The sequence below is a fragment of the Gorilla gorilla genome, chromosome 11, assembly GCF_029281585.2.
Source record: "Gorilla gorilla gorilla isolate KB3781 chromosome 11, NHGRI_mGorGor1-v2.1_pri, whole genome shotgun sequence".
Taxonomy (NCBI): domain Eukaryota; kingdom Metazoa; phylum Chordata; class Mammalia; order Primates; family Hominidae; genus Gorilla; species Gorilla gorilla.
The window spans coordinates 31,562,051-31,574,726 of NC_073235.2; the positions used below are offsets into that span (position 1 = coordinate 31,562,051).

Genomic DNA, 12,676 nt, shown 5'->3' on the forward strand with positions numbered 1-12,676 from the left:
TGTAAGAACAAAACCTACTAGTAACCTGCTATTGACTGTTTAGACCTTTAGCAACTTTAATTATCCAAAACATAGCTGTGAGACCAAAAAGAGGAAAACAGTTTGCAAAAGCCCACATTTATTACACCATGAAAGAGCCAGGTCTGTGAAATGTTGCCTAGAATTTGTGTACTAAACTCAGCAAAATGAATTAACAAACTCAGTGACCTCATTTTCTCCTGAATTACAGTAAATGGAAGATTTAAAAGATGAGAAAAATAAACACAGAAAACTTCAGTTAACAGGGTAGAGGATGACACATTGAAAGATTGGGTGTCCATGTGTGGTATGTAAAGGCAGGTCCTATGAGTGTTAGGCAGGCCTAGGCACGTGTTCTCTTTTTGTTGTTTGATTCTCAATTTATGACAAATGAAGAACAAGGCCTTTACCTGGTCTGGATCGACTTGTTATGGAGCCCATGTGAAATGAAAATGATTCATAAACAAAACTGATCCATCCCCAGCAACAGCAGAGACGACCATGAACAATTAGCCACCTGAGAATCCTCAACAATTCTTGGGGAATTCATTAATTACATTTTATTAAAGGGCAGGGATATCCAAGCAGACATATGGGTTACAAAGGCAAAGTATAATTTCTTTATGGGTTTTGTTAATGTGAAATATAAATTAATAAGCTTTTTGATTTTACTAATACAAACATACCCATCAATTGGTCATCTTCAATTCAGAAATAACTAGAGTTTGAGGGTATCTTAAATCCAAAAAATAAAAACAAAAACCTAACCAGCAGCCATTTGCTGAATTCCTGAGTGCTTGGGACTCTCCATTTCTAGTCTAGCAAACATCTCCCAGTTGCAATTTTAAACGTTTTTTCCCAGATCTTTCAAGAAACCTCTAATAGTATCAAGTTCAGGACACAAAGCTAGCTTTCTGTAAGCAGTCAGTCTCATCTACCCACCTTTACTTTAGACAGGCTCCTAAAGTCAACCTGAGAATAAAAAGGACTCTTCTTTTGTTATTAAAAGTCTGTTCTCTAGCCAGGTGTGGTGGCTCATACCTGTAATCCCAGCACTTTGTAAGGCTGAGACCAGAAAATTGCTTAAAACCAGGAGTTCGAGACTAGCCACTTGCTTAAAACCAGGAGTTCAAGACTAGCCTCTACAATGTAGTGAGACCACCACGTCTACAAAAAAAAAAAAAAAATTAGCCGGGCATGGTGTTGCACACCTGTGGTCCCAGCTACTTGGGAGGCTGAGGTGGGAGGATCACATGAGCCCAGGAGGTTGAGGCTGCAGTGAACCATGGTCATGCACTGCCCTCCAGCCTTGGTGATAAGAGCAAGACAGATGTTTCAATAATTTTTTAAAAAGTCTGTCCTCTGCCTCAAATGGACTTTGCTGTTATATTGAAATGATTGAAATATGTATAAACCAGGTGTGGTGGCTCACACTTGTAATCCTAGCACTTTTAAGAGGCTGAGGCAGGAGGATTGCTTGAGACCACAAGTTCAACACCAGCATAAGCAAGATAGTGATACCCCATCTCTACAAAAAATATGAAAACTAGCCAGCTGTGGCTGTGTGTGCCTATATTCCCAGCAACTCAGGAGGCTGAGACAAGAGAATCCCTTGAACCCAAGAATTTGAGGTTACAGTGAGCTGATTGCAAACTGTACTCCAATCTGGGAACCAGAGTGAGAACCTGTCTCAAAAAAAAAAAAAAAAGGAAAGAAAAGAAGAAGAAAATATGTATAAATGAATGTTTTAAATTGGAACAATTACTATAGCACGAAAATGCCGATTTGATGAGACGTGAAAATTTCTTAAGTATTTATCCATCTCTGGTTTTGTAGCAAAGGCATTATTATACTTCTATAACTTGTCTTACAGAGTCAGATAGAATCAAGCAAAGTTGGCAGAGCCTAGGCATCTACCTAAAAGAAATGCTCTCTCCCGTTTCCATGAATACTTTAACTCCTGAGTTCCAGTGGCACTATTTCTGGAGTCCTTTTCAAGGCACATAATCCTAAAGCAGGTGTCACCTGTTAATCTCTTTCAAAGCGTCTTGCTCTTTTTCTTCACAGTACTTTTCAAAATATTTAATATACATTTATTTCCTGTAAAAGTTGCCTACCTCACTGGACTTTAAGATCTATGAGGTTATCCCATGTCTGTTTTATTTTCTACCTTATTGCCCCTGCTCCCCAGGCACAGAGCAATATGTACCTGATGTATATTTGGCTCTCAATACACATTTGTCATATTTGTGTGTGTGCTTGTTCAACTTCTCTCGCTGTGTGTGCAGGTGTGTACTTTCTTGTCATTTCAGGACACTTAGGAATTTCCTTATTTTGCCGCAAGTTCAGCTGCGCATTAAAACTGTTTCATAAAAACATTTTTTTTTTCCAGAAAGAGTTTCACTCTGTTGCCCAGTCTGGAGTGCAGTGGTGTGATCTCGGCTCACTGCAGCCTCTGCCTCCTGGATTCAAACCATTCTCCTGCCTCAGCCTCCCAAGTAGCTGGGATTACAGGCAACTGCCACCATGCTCAGCTAATTTTTGTATTTTTAGTATAGACAGGGTTTCACCATGTTGTCCAGACTGATATGGAACTACTTGGGAGGCTGAGGTGGGAGGATTCAGCTACCTTGGCCTCCCAAAGTGCTGGGATAACAGGGGTGAGCCACTGCACCAGGCTTAACATGTTTAGGCGTTTTATATCAGAAGACATTTTTCTGGGCCTCTATTTCAGGAGTTGGCAAACTTCTGTAAAGGGCCAGATAATATTCTCAGCTTTGCGGGCCATGTGATTTATGTCCCAACTACTCAGATAATTCACATTTCCTATCCTCATCAGCATCACTTGAGTTCTAATTTTTTATTATTATTTAAGTACTAGGAAATCTTCCAGCTGTCAAGATACAAAAGACCTTCAATGGGAGTGTCAGACTCTAAAAGATAAAGTTCAAACTCCCTCCCATATTTGAGTATGAATTTAAAGCTAATATTTGCTGAGCGCTTACTGTGGTTCAGGCACTATTCTAAGTGCCTTTCCTGTGTTAACCCCTTTACATCTCACAACGGTATGAAAGACAATGACCATTATAATCTCCACTTGGAAACTGAGGCTCAGTTACATAAAGTTACACCACCCACTGGTGGATAAAGGACAACAACTCAGGTCTCTCTGACTCCAGAAACCATGCTCCACTCAGAATGCTGACCCCCTAACACCCAGTCTTCTATCTCTTGATGAGTTCTGAATTATCACGCAGGTATTCGCCCTTCTCCAGTAGCCACCTTTCCTCAGAAACACATAATCTCACCCCAGCTTCAGAGAAAAGCTGATTGATCTCCATGCGCTCTTACACTCTAGACAGTGATTGGCTTACATCTGAGGTTTCTCAACAAACTAGTACATGGCATAATCTCAGGCCACAGGGGCTGGCCAGAAATGGACAGGTAACCTTAACTAGGCTGATGCGATAGGAGGGAAATTTGCTGAGGGTTTTTAGAAAACAAGTTTCATCAATCTTGGGAGAAAATCTTGCAGAGGGCCAGCCTCTCTTCATCCAGTCATTGCCATGTATGTGTGTAAAGCTTGAAGCTACAGCAAACATCTTATTCATCATGAAGATAAAACCAGAACAAAGTGGCAGAGTTGAGAGACTCAAAGACCAAGGCAGCCAGAGCTCTAGTTGAATCACAGCTGCTCACCACTCTAGTGCTGGATTTTTTCCATTGTAAATCAATACACCACATTTGTGTTTTAAACCAGTTTCAACTAGGTTTTCATTCAATGGAGTGTAACCTGACTGCAGTTATTTGAAATCTTTCAAGATCTGGCCTCAGCATACGTTTCTAGTCCTTATTTTTACTTGTCTAGGGCCAAATAAATTACCCAGATTTTCCCAAACACACCACACCGTTCATGGATTTGCAAGCGTGATTCTTTCTGCCTTCATTGTCCTTTGCTCTCCTCTCCCTGGAGAATTCATGTTGGGTTGCAATCATGTTTTAAATGTCTGTCTCCACTTGATTTGGCTACATCATTTTTGTCTTTACACTCTTTGCACTTCTCATGCACTTAAGACATAATAAGCGCTCCAATGTGTCTATAAGATTAATAAAAAAGATGGGCAACATGGAAATCTGAATCATAATATAAACTTTCTCTACAAGATACTTGCCCTGGCGCACTGGCTCATGCCTGTAATCCCAGCACTTTGGGAGGCCAAGGCTGGTGGATCATGAGGTCAGGAGTTCAAGACCAGCCTGGCCAAGATGGTGAAACCCTGTCTCTACTAAAAATAAAAAAATTAGTGAGATGTGGTGGTGGGCACCTATAATCCCAGCTACTTGGAAGGCTGAGGCAGAAAATTGCTTGAACCTTTGAGACAGAGGTTGCAATGAGCTGAGATTGCACCACTGCACTCCAGTTGAAAAAAAAAAAACCATTTAGATCAATGCTGTCTGGTTAAATATTCTGTGATAATGGAAATGTTCTATACCTGCCCTGTCCAATAAAGTAGCCACTAGGCAAGTGTGTCTATTGAGCATTTGAAATGTAGCTAGTATGATGAAAGAAATGAATTTTAAATTTCATTTAATTATAACTGATTAAAAGTTAAGTAGCTAGCAGCTACTATACTGAATACCACAGACGTAGACAACAAATTTTAATAATTTTCCACACATGGGAATGAGTTACCTAAAATGATTTTAGATACCAAGCTAAATAAAAACATCTGGAGATGGTACTATTTTGACTCTAATAATTTTTTTGTTGAAAACAGTATCTACATATTATATATACACACATACATATACACACATATACATATAAATATATACACATACATATACATATAATCTAGAAATTTCTTTCCTTTCAAAAATGCTTCATACCTATAACTTAAAAAATATAATTTTATCTTTGTGTTTATTTTGAATTTTCAGTCATTTCAAAGTTAATATGAGCAATAATATCATTAAAAAGTGGGCAAAGGATATGAACAGACACTTCTCAGAAGTTGGCCAACAAACATATGAAAGAAAGCTCAACATTACTGATCATCAGATAAATGCAAATCAAAACCACAATGAGAGACCATCTCATGCCAGTCAGAATGGTGATTATTTAAAAGAGTCAGGATACAATAGATGCTGGCGAGGCTGTGGAGAAATAGGAATGCTTTTACACTGTTGGTGAGGATATACATTAGTTTAATCATTGTGGAAGACAGCATGGTGATTCCCCAAGTATCTAAAACCAGAAATACCATTTGACCCTGCAATCCCATTACTTGGTATATACCCAAAGGAATATAAATCATTCTACTTATTGCAGCAAAATTTACAATAGCAAAGACTGGAACCAACCCAAGTGCCCATCAATGACAGACTGGATAAAGAAAATGTGTTACATATACAGCATGGAATGCTATGCAGCCATGAAAAATGAATGACAGCATGTCCTTTGCAGGGACATGGATGAAACTGGAAGCCATCATCCTCAGCAAACTAACACAAGAACAGAAAACCAGACACTGCATGTTCTCATTCAGGGGGGGTTGAACATTGAGAACACATGGACACAGAGAGGGGAACATACACCACGGTCTGTTGGGGGATGGGGTGAGGGGAAGGAACTGAGAGGACGGGTCAACAGGTGCAGTAAACCACCATGGCACACGTATACCTATGCAACAAACCTGCACATTCTGTACATGTATCCTCTTTTTAGAAGCAGCAATAAAGAAAAATAAATGACCGCTTCATTTCAGGAGGTAGAGTTTTCCTCTTAAAGTTTTTCAGATTTTTATCTCAAGGCTTTGGCTTTTTATGCAACTCACTACGTGTAATTTCAGTTAATACATCAATCCTTATGCACTTCTTCTCTCCTTAAAACAGTACATCTTTTTGCTTAACTAAAGTGGTGACTCTCATTTTTTTTTTTTTTGGTCAGTTCCCATTGCATTTTTCCGCATTTCGCACTCAGGTATTATAACCTGACACTGAGAATGTTAGTCTCAAAAAAAAAACTGGAAAAACGTTTTTCCAGTATAGATTAATTCTGTACTCTTGGCTTTTCCTGATGTATCCAAATTGTTGTATGTAACCAGGAAACTTCACATGCTCTTACTTTTTCTAAAAGCCATCCATTCCCCCTGGTGGAGGTACTACGTGTGTGTGTGTGTGTGTGTGTGTGTATTATTATTCTATAATATGGTTTACTTATAACCTTAGACACACCCTCTTCAGGCATCTAATTGAATTAAAGTAGTTTTTCATGGGGTTTAATTTCCAGCTTACTCAAAAGGGCATATACCAAGAGAAATGGTCATACTACAAAAGGTTTTTTCTCTCTCTCTCTAAGTATTCTACCTAACAAGCAGATATTTTATGTTTTAAGATAGCTTCCTGTGGTTTGGGCTGTCTTCATTCGGGTTTTGACCACCTGAAAAAACTAAGTCATCTCTAATACAGGTCTAAGTATTTTTTTTCTCTTGACTATGTAACTTCTGAATTTGTTTTTGAAGGCTTTCCATTATTACTCTGGTTAAATAAGTGACCATTATCTCTCAAGAATATGTAATTCCACTTTAATTAAATATTTTTAGGCTTTTTGCATCCAAACAAATGACAAACTTCCCCAGAATCAAATTCAAGTTTAAGTCTTTTTCACCTAAAATTGACTAAGGGATTTTCTAGTTGGGCTCCTGGGAAGTCTCAAAAGATTTGTCTCCCATTAGGCTTGTTTGACCAGCTCCCAAAATCTTCTCTAGTGTCCGTGAGCTTTCTTTCAAAACAATATGTAGCATTTCCCTTGCTAGTAAACCCCCAATCTTCTCTTTGTCCTTCACACATATAGAAGACCACCGTGGTTTTCAGTTTTGTTCACAACTACAATTCTGTGATTCCCAAATAAATTGTATACTTTAGAGATCCATCTTTATTTTGACTTCAATAGTGGTGATAAATTGATACAATATTCAAGAATATGTTTTATAACAATACTGTCAATTTAGAAATGCATTTTACTGTGATATAAAATCCTTAACTATTCTACTCCACTGACATTTTGTATGATTTTCTTATTAATTTACAAGCACTTAAAAATTCTTTATTTACATAAGGTTTATATTAGATATAATTTTGTGAGAAAAATAAAAGGTCGGTTTTCTATTTTCATTGTGCTAATTCAGACTGCACTTGGTTCTTCATGCACACTGGTATAAGCTAAAGTTTAGACAAATTATTGTAAAAACTGACACACATATAGACCATTATAGTGTTATTTTTAAAAGTACAAGAAACTACTTTAAAAGATCACAAGGAGATTACAGCAAATGAATCTTCATATTCATTACCTCTATGAAATATAATTTAACACTAGTTTCAATGTCTTTTTTTCCAAAAGACTAATTTTCAAGTGAAAGCTTTAGATCTTTGAAAGTAATAAATTAAAGATAGAAAAGATACATAATTCATTTCAGCAGTTTTCTGAGAAATACCACATTTTCCAAAATATATGTGTTCTTATAAGAAATGGACTCTCTTCAGGCGATTAGAATATCAGTCTTCTACAACAGGCCAATTTTCAAAGCACTAGGCCTAAGTTCACTCAACCAGTCTCATGAAGCAAAAACTGAATTAAGATATTCCATTTATTTTAGTCCACATATTTATCAAGCAAAGAAACTATGGAACAAAGACTCTTTCTTGCTGAAGTTGTTGGGATTTCCATGGTGCTTAATGCGTGTTTTTTTAAATTGTGAGATCAAAGTTTGAACACAAATCTTGAGCCATTGTGTATGTTACCTAGGTAAAAACATTAAACTTGATCTTTTCAAGTATCTAATGGAATCCCAGGCACAGTGATTAAAATATGAAGTTAAATATTTAAGAGAAAATTAATCACTAATAATGAAATGAGTTGATTTTCTAAGAAAAGCAAGTATGTAATTAAGCAGACACTCTCAAAACCATTACAACATTCAAAAGCAATCAACATTACAAGTCTTAGGGTGTGTCTTAAATTCCTCATAACCTAAACATATACATTCATTAATTATTCACTTGCCATGATCAACAATGAAAGATGAGTTAGAAAAACCAGAAGCTTTAATTCAAAAATTACAATCTTTGGTATTGCAGCAAGGAAATAACTTGCTGGTGAAATTAATGACTCCACCTGGCTTTATCTTGGCAATGTTCTGAAATACATGCAATGAACAACTTGACATTGTTTGATGTTCTTAATTCTTTACAGCCATCTCTATGGGTGGTCATAATAGATAAGATCAATCAGAAATGATCATATTATGAAACGTAAATCACTTCACATGACTTATCTGGAAAATGTGCTGGTACTTACTTGCACCATCATCTCAAGTTCCAAGAGCCAAAAACATATACATGCTCAAGGAGGAGAATTTCCTTTCTGATTTTAGAACAGTCTGAAAGGGGGTGAAAAAATGAAAAAGGGGGAGCTTACAAATAACAAAAATTATATCCCAAATGAAAATTCGAATGTCTATGGAACTAGTAGCAGTAACAACAGTAGACAAAAGATAGGATGTAGATGTTAAGATGTCTACAAGGGAAGCACAAGACTCCAAATGCTCTTGCTACTAAAACACAGATTCAAGGCTTACCATCTGTAATATTCTGCTGCCAAGTACATCTATGGCTACTGCAACTGTCTAAAATGAGGATATCTATTAAGAAATCATCAAAAAGGACTGCATAGCAGAAACTTTTCTGATATCAAGGGATCAACTTAACTACAATTATATACAGGTGCCAATTTCCTCTGGAGTAAACTACCACACGGGGCCTCATGTACCAGTTAGATAATCCAAGTCAGCCTTTATTGCATAACCTATCTAAAAGATTGGACTCTACATTCTGGCTCTGCAGAACTGAGAGAAGAAATGTATAAAAAGGATAGTGATATTGCCTTTGTCTATGGGAATTCTTGAGTCTAATAAAAAAATCTGGGAAAAATCTAACTTCATGATTACACTCGGGCACATAGGTGATTAATACGAATGAAGTAACAACCATAAATACAATCGTAACCACAAGAACAACAGTAATTCAATTTTTCTCACTTCATAGGTGTTCTTATGGTATCTTGTAGGTGCTCTCCCCAAGACTCAGGTGTTCTTCCATAATCTCAGTTGATGGAAATGCAAACACCACACTCTCCTCTGTTCAACGTCTGCCATTCCTGTCTTTTTGGCCTCTGACTCTTCCCTATACTACTGTCTATGCACTTGAGATCTTCACTGACATAGCTGGGCTCTGTATTTATTGATAAGAGTATCTCTTTTCTCTTAGACTAGGCATGACCAAAAGGTTAATCTGGGTTCAAAGATTAATGACAATGACCACGCAGTTTTTATTCAAGATCAATTTTATTTGTTGTAAAAACAAACAAGCGTTATGTTCCAGAGAGATATAAGTGAGTAGACTTATGCCCTGGTGCCTCCTTGGCTCTTCACAGGATGCAAAAACAAATCCTGCCAGCAGGAGGTGGCAGGTTGCAGAGGTGGCTGGTTGCTCTATGAGCCATCTTGGCCTTGCCTGGCATGCACAGGCCCCAGCACAGCAAAACATTCAGAGAGTAAGAGTGTTGCACAAAGGATTTTACCAACCTCGTCACATTAAGCAGCATTCAAGGATTTGCTGACCACCACTTAAGCAAATTTTGTGTTATGCTATAGCAATGAACTTACTTGTTCTATTTCTAAACAAAATATTGGGTTCACACACAGGCCTGGACAAAGCTTCCCACTTCTGAACTATTTACTGATCTTCTTATTCTCAAAGAATGCAAGATGAATGATGTGCAATACCATGGCTATGGCATGTGACTTTTCTAGACCTGGATGGTTAGTGTCCCAATATTTAACTGATTTTTGTGGGGGTGAAAATATGCCATCAGTTCTTCCTTCTATCATCCCCATCACTACCATACATGTAATGGCATAATCAGGTCACAGTGTGTCCTCAGAATCACTATTCCTAGCTGAGTATACTAAGGCTTTCTATCTAGGTCAGTTCATTGTGTCTGTGTCTCCTCTAAACCCTCCTTCATCATGCCTACCTCGAAGAATTCAGCAAGTGATCATTCACGCAAGCTAAAGGATTTTTAGCTTTCTCTGCCATAAAGATTATTGCTAAAATACATACCATACAACAAACCAACCCATTCCCCACAAATCTTACTGACTTCTCACAGAATACATAATGACTTTTATTGTGTCTCTTCCTTCTGTGTTTCTCTTTCCCAACTGAACTTTGTTCTTTATCCATGCCTTCTTCCAATCCTGACATATTTTAAAACCTTTAGCATTTCTGCCTATAATATTTGGGTTTTCTTCTTTTCCTATCTTTATTTGGTAAGTCCCGTACAAATATTTTCTCCATAATCACAATGTTTTCTTTTCACTTTGCTCCAAATTTGGACAAACTCTACATTGGCTAAGTTTTAGTCATTTGCACTGCTAAGAAAGATGACAATTCTGCATGCTGAAGATGACTTCCTCCCTTATAAAGGGGCTAACAACACAGAGGGCAATACTGTTCATGCTTCTGATTCTTGATCACAAAAACTGCTTTAGGCAATTACAGTCATGTCTCCTCTGACACATCATATTATTCAAGTGAGACAGAGAAAGAAGATGTCCTATGTCACACAGCTGGGTGGTGACAGCCGCTTTAGCATCAGCACACTGCGTTCCCTCTGATTTCTTCATTCATCTCTAAGTAGCAGTAAATCCGGTCCTGAATACTGACTTTGACACTCAGCTTTCTCCACATCCTTCCTGTCACTGCCTTTGAGACTACTTCAGATTCTTCCCTTAGCTTCTATTTCTCCATTTGTAAAATTGGGTTGATGAGGGTATCTTCCTTCGGTAGCTGTGACAATAAAAATGGGATCATGATGCATCCTCCTTAGCCCCACGAGTAAGCTCTCAGTAAGTGAGGTTGTCATCATTACTGGATACTTAACATTCTCTACCTATTTGAAAAACCCTAGTGACAGAGTCTCAGTTGCTTTTCTTTTTGCGTGAATGATCACTTGCTGAATTCACCAAGCAGGCGCTTTAACATTTACCTTCCTTTATTATGCTGGAGCATTTTTAATGTAGCAGGCTTCTGTGGCTTCTCACTATGACTGCTTTGTTTGTTCAAAACATACACAGGTTGAGTATCCTTTATCTGAAATGCTTGGGTCAGAAGTGTGTTGGGTTTCAACTGTTTTCAGATTTTGGAATATTTGCTTCAATGCAATGAGGTATCTTGGGAATGGGAGCCATGTCTAAACACAAAATTCACTTATGCTTCATACACACTTAGCCACATACACATAACCTGAAGGTAATCTTATACAGTATTTTAAATAATTTTATGCATGAAACAAAGTTTTGAATGTGTTTTGACTGTGACCCATCACATGAGGTAAGATGTGCGGAATTTTCCACTTGTGGCATCATGTCAGCACTCAAAACTTTTGGATTTTGGAGAATTTCAGATTTTGGATTTTCAGAGTAGGTGTGTTCAATCTGTAATACATGGGTCAGATTCAGTTGTCTCCTTTAATCTTTGCCTGAAGGAAGCCCTAAAGACTTTGGGGCCTCAATCTCCCATATGCAGTGACATTCTCAAAGCCACTGACTCAGCTTCTCACCTGGGTTTCCTTCCAGTGAGCCACAGATAGAAGTCATAGATGATGGCAGGGGCCTGCTGGCTGATGGCATTCCAGGATTGGGTTCTGAAGTTGCTGGTGGTGAAATCAGCATCTGGCCTCGTCAAAGCTCTCTCAAATGGAATTGGAATTTCAAAGGTTGCCAAGACCTGGAAACCTGGGGAAAAAAAGAGAGTAAGTGCTAGAGGAGAATAGGAGAATATAAGCCCATCATAGTGGAAGGTATTTATAATGGGTCACAACAATAAAGACGAAGGATTTGCTGTGTAGAGTCAAGAATCAATTTCTGAGAACAACGTAAAGATTTTTATGCTAGGCAAGTGGTTATCTGCAAAATGAGACAATGTGAATGGGTTAAGAATTGGACCCTTTATTTGAAACATCTACTCTAAAACAAATTCTTGGGGAAACATGTAGTCAATAAAAGGGGGTACTGTTCAGAAAAACATAAATCCACATTTAATTCTAAGGTTATCTAGTCTATTCTGAAAGCCCCAAGAAAGAGGCTAGAAACTTTATTTCCCTGGCTGGACCATTACTGTCAGAACCATTTAGAAAGTTTCTTAACATTTTATTTGAATCTTTATTAAAAGTTTAACTTAAAAATTCTAAAGGCAAGATTTTCTTGTGTTAGTTTACTTTAAATATTTCTCTGGGAATATGTAAGACTCAACTGTCCACTCTGGTATCCAGGGTTTTATCCATAGTAGTGTTTTTATATTAATACTTAGATTAAGCTGAACTAAGAACTGTTTACATACATTTGTGAATTCAGTAGTTCTTTCGAAAAGATACTCATTTGAATTCAATTTTATTTAAGGTATGTAGGTTTTTGCAAAGCATATGCCTAAGCTCATTATTCAATTATGATGTCAGTTATTATAGTAATACGATTATTGCCCTACTTAAAAAAATGCCAGCTAAAAATCTATCTGAAAAATATAACTCCTCTTC

The 12,676-nt window shown here is 37.5% G+C and overlaps 1 pseudogene; it reads right to left on the reverse strand.

The window, feature by feature from the left end:
- Positions 1–12,676, reverse strand: part of LOC109025815 (fatty acyl-CoA reductase 2-like) — a 306,120-nt pseudogene that overhangs the window by 4,607 nt on the left and 288,837 nt on the right.